Source organism: Triticum urartu, chromosome 5A (genome assembly GCF_056163025.1).
Source record: "Triticum urartu cultivar PI428250 chromosome 5A, HENAU_Tu73, whole genome shotgun sequence".
NCBI classification, from domain to species: domain Eukaryota; kingdom Viridiplantae; phylum Streptophyta; class Magnoliopsida; order Poales; family Poaceae; genus Triticum; species Triticum urartu.
The window spans coordinates 600,686,680-600,691,833 of NC_141877.1; the positions used below are offsets into that span (position 1 = coordinate 600,686,680).

At 43.4% G+C, this 5,154-nt stretch overlaps 1 pseudogene; it reads left to right on the forward strand.

Moving 5' to 3' along the window:
- Positions 1-2,583: 2,583 nt before the first annotated feature.
- On the forward strand, positions 2,584-3,427 carry LOC125529017 (pathogenesis-related protein 1 pseudogene; annotated as a pseudogene).
- The last annotated feature ends 1,727 nt before the right edge of the window (positions 3,428-5,154 follow it).

Here is a 5,154-nt window from a genome sequence, read left to right on the forward strand (position 1 = left end):
AGAGGCCCATGCGCCAAGAGATGGGAAAAGGGGAGAGTCCTAAAAGGGGAAGGCACCTCCGAGGTGCCTTGGGGAGGATGGACTCCTCCCCACCCTTGGCCGCACCCTTCCTTGGAGGACGGGGCAAGGGCTGCGCCTCCCCCTCTCCCTTGGCCCTATATATAGTGGGGGAAAAGGAGGAGCAAACCAATCTAAGGCCTGGCGTCTCCCTCTCCCTCCCGTGACACATCTACTTCCTCCCGCAGCGCTTAGTGAAGCCCTGTTGGAATCCCGCTACTTCCACCACGCCGTCGTGCTGCTGGATCTCCATCAACCTCTCCCTCCTCCTTGCTGGATCAAGGCATGGGAGACGTCTCCCTTCCGTACGTGTGTTGAACGCGGAGGTGCCGTGCGTTCGGCACTAGGATCATCGGTGATTTGAATCACGATGAGTACGACTCCATCAACCCCGTTCACTTGAACGCTTCCGCTTAGCGATCTACAAGGGTATGTAGATGCACTCTCCTTCCCTCATTGCTAGTCTCTCCATAGATAGATCTTGGTGACACATAGGAAAATTTTGAATTTCTGCTACGTTCCCCAACACTCGTGGGACTGGATTGTAGCATGGGATTTTAGGATACTAGGGGCTTTGTTCATGCATTTTTGCTTGAAGAAACATGTCTGCTACTTTGGGATGGTGCTCCAATGGTACACTGCCACCATTTTGAGGCCCTTGACAGAAAATTGAGAGATATACTTTCAATGAACGGCAGCAACAAATGTACTCTTCCTTTTGATATTCTACAATAGAAGAAAACTTCAATGCTACATTGATTTGATCTCTCACACAAAAACAACAGCCGGACAAATCACAACTAAACCGACGATGGGCAATTTCACGAGCACGCGGCTTCGCACGGCTAGTATAGTTTAGACCGGCAATGGTTGTGTATTGCCATGATTCAAGTAAGTTGTGTTATTGTACAAACAGTGTTTATGGATGAATATATAGTTCTACTATTATGTTGATTATGGTATTTGTGGCCTTGCTATGGCGAAAAGATCAGCACATATAGAAACCACTAATGAAATAAAGTTTATTTCTTTCATTTTTTTCATCTCTTAGACTTGTTCTCTATGCTGTGCGTTCTCTTTATTTGGATACAACTCATACAGACAGAATTCATGTTGCCATTCACTACAAAAAAAACTGCATATGCTGAGTCGTCGGTTGTATATCAAGTGTTATTTTATGGGGTGCTCAGCATAAAACCCAATTTGCCAAACAAAAACTGGAAACACTCAGCATAATATTACCGACCTTCCTTCCTCTTCTTGCCGGTCAGCTATTTCTCTCGCTCTACTGACAACATCACACAATGCACCACTCTGTCATAATGCACACACACTCTGTATCCCACTACTTCGGCAAATCATTGCCCTGGGTCCCACTTCTATAGCTACATGGTCATGCGCACAACTTCCACGACTCCAGCCAATCTGAGTCATGTTTCCGGTCGTCTTCGACACTCTCTTTACTTGTCTCGTGCCTCTTTCTGCTCACCGACGGTTGCATCATCGACCGACCACTTTGCCGAGGCATATCACTTTGCATCACTCCTACTTGCACACATTGTATAGTTGCCGAGTTTTTCTTATCTCCAAATGCCATGCACTAGGACATCAATATGATCATAATGTTACAGCATAGCTAGAAAGACAAAAGAAGAGCCAAAAACAACTTTCCGCTGATTGAGTTGTGCCATGTTACCGAAAAAGCTCACGTCCCACTTTATATATAAAGCAAGTTGTGGCACGTTCAAAATAAGATTTCCGCGACCATGGCCAAGGTTAAATCAATGTAGCGTGAAGTTGAATAAGAAAATGAACACTCATCTGGCTAACAACAAGGACCACAAACAACATTCCATTTTAAAAGACAAATCAACTTTTGTCTTGTTCCCGGAAGAAGCACAAATTGGTTTCTAGCCACAATATATAATAAAAAAGATGGTGCGTGGGACGGGGGTATGGGGATGTTATGAAAATTGCATTCCACATGAAAATGACAGAGGCATGACAAAGCAAAATAAAAGAGATATGTTAGCTGCTCATATATTATCGCCAATGGAAAACTAAATCCTATGTACCAACCGGCACACAGTATTAGAACGACTCAATTACAAGCAAAAAAAGGTTCTCACGTGCGAGTACCAATTGCCTTAACAAGTTGTACAACTTGAACCCGAAAGAAATATTCTTCACCTTAATCATTTTACACGTTTGTACCACTAGCACCTAGTTGGCGAGCTACTTGATACGTGTGTCCCGACTACTATGATCTGACCTCTTCTCGGACAATGAAGATGATGGAGTTATTAGGTAGCTAGGTTCGTGCCACGAGATCAAATGACGAAGTTCCTCCACATCGGTAGAGGTAATCTCGATCAGAAGAAATAACAGGCCGCCCACGATGATATCTGACTACCTCAACGCGCGCACATGTGCTTCGAATTTGACCAGTGTACTTCGTCGAGATATATTTTTCTATGAAACTTTTCAAGCTTAGTTATACCTCAGAGAAGCAATCGATCTTGTGCAGGCAGTACAAATACACAACGTACGCATGGTGGCAGTCTATCTCATCGTTACAGATACATCTTCCTTGATTAGTTTTGTAAGGCTTAGTCAGCGATGGAGTACTCGCCGAAGCTAGCAGTAGTGGTGCTCTTAGCTCTCGCGTCCGCCATGGCGGTCACGGCCCAGAACTCGGAGCAGGACTTCGTGGACGCCCACAACGCGGCGCGCGCTGACGTGGGCCTTGGGGAGGTGACATGGGACGCTACCGTGGCAGCCTTCGCGCAGGACTACGCGGATCAGCGCCGCGGCGACTGCCAGCTGGTACATTCAGGCGGGCAGTACGGGGAGAACCTCTACGGAGGCGGCGGCGGCGGGACCGGATGGACGGCGATGGACGCCGTGAATTCATGGGTGTCGGAGAAGCAGTACTACGACCACAGCAGCAACAGCTGCTCGGCGCCGGAGGACAAGTCGTGCTTGCACTACACGCAGGTGGTGTGGCGCGACTCGACGGCCATCGGTTGCGCCCGCGTCGTCTGCGACAGCGGCGACGGTGTGTTCATCATCTGCAGCTACAACCCGCCAGGCAACTTCCCCGGGGTGAGCCCGTACTAGGCTATATGCATCATGCATGCAATCATGCGAGTGTGCATGTACGTACGGCGTATTGCATAAATAAAATGATTAAGCTGTGATAACTACAGTGTGATCAGATGAGATATATAATTAACCAGCCGGCCGGATTTGACGTCATGTATTGTTTAGACCGGCTGTATAGATATGTATATGTACTGTTATGATTCAGGTAATAAGTTGTGTTATTGTACAAGCAGTGTTTATGAATAAATATATGGTTCTACTATTATACTGAGTATGATATTTGTGCTTCTCTGTGGAAAAAAACCACTAATCAAAGTGTCTTTCTTCCATTTTGTCATCTCGCACTTGTTCTCTATGTTGTGCATTTTCTTTTTTGGATCCCAACTCGTACTAACAAATGGAGTAGATCTTGGGAGGGCACGCTAGGAGACCTAAGTTCCATGAACAAGTTTCTGTCGGTAGCAGTTGTGGTTCGTCCTTATCCAGGTTGCAGAGGTTGTGAGGATCGGACAAACAATCCGACAAGCGCTCCATTGTCCAGCAAGTATCAAATCACCAGGTCTAGTTAACGGAAACATCTGGATTCAAGACCAAGATCCGCAGCCCAGTCCCAAAATGTTTCATTTCCTGGGAAAAAGGTCGCCAACATGGCATAGCAAACCTAGAGTGCTCTTGGAGAACCTCATGGATGGATTTGGTTATGAGTCACTCATCCCTTACACATGAATTGCCCAAGATCGCCTGAAGAAGCTCTTTTGCTGAAATTGTGACGTATATTTACTACTGTTACGCCATCCATACATAATAGGATTGGCAAACAAACTGGAGAAACACGCATACTATAGATTGCTGCTATCCTAAGCTAGGTTCGAACAAAATGGCACCCACCCGCACTGCTGAACATGGTTAACCACACTAGTCATCAATCCGTGCCACTGCAAGGGCTATCTCTTTTTGAATGCGCAAAATAAAAGGTGATTTATGGTGTTTGCTTATTGGAGATTTTACTAGCCAAAACAAACAGGGAATGTTCCATTTTAAAGATATTACTATTAGTGACAGGAAAAAGTATTTGTTTCCTCCTCAGGCACTTCTTTAAGATTAATAAAATAAATCCTTGTATATGGTGTCATAATTTACACTAACCTACAAAAGAAACATGACAAAAATGACTACATGCTTAAAGAAAAGAAAGTGAACTTCAACTCAAGTGAATCCATCAATGCTTCCCTTTGGCTAATTTAGATTATCGATCCAAAATGATAATCATGATCTAACAGCATGTATCATAGGCAAATTAAGAATAATTAGCTGAAAAAAACGTAATCGAAAGTGCTCTTGTGAGCTCGAGCTCACATGCACCCTTTGCTACAGTAAAATAAAAAAAAATCATAACAATCTGGATTTTTTTGTCAACAAACATTGATGTGTTTTCCACATGCGTGCAAAAACACGTGACAAAATGACATTCATGCAGGCCTCAGCAAAAAAAAATTGATGCTTCAAAAAGTGTTTTTTAGCATAATATTGTTTTTTTGCTGAGACCTCCACAAATGTCATACCATCACGAAAATTGGCACACATGTGAAACATATATCAATGTTTGTTGTAAAAAAAAATCAGATTTTTTTTGAATTTTATTAGTGTTTTTTCGGATTTTTACTGTAGCGAGTAATTATGAAGCTACTTCCATGTATAAAATAGATAGGAACTTACACAAAGATTATTTTTGGGGGGTGGGGTAAGAACGTATATCATGCTATTTGATATATAGGCAGGTGAATAAGAATCCAGGCCCAAAAAATTATTACTTTCACCTTATTTCAAGTGTGAAGCAAATCTCCGTCTCTTAGTGGTGAATCTGAATACTAAAAATTCAACTGAATCCATGTTTTCTTCTTTTTCCTCTTCAACCATAAATCTGGAAAAAAATCTACGTCCCTTTTTCATGTATTTTTTCTATAGATATTGTCGGTTCATACATGGGGATAG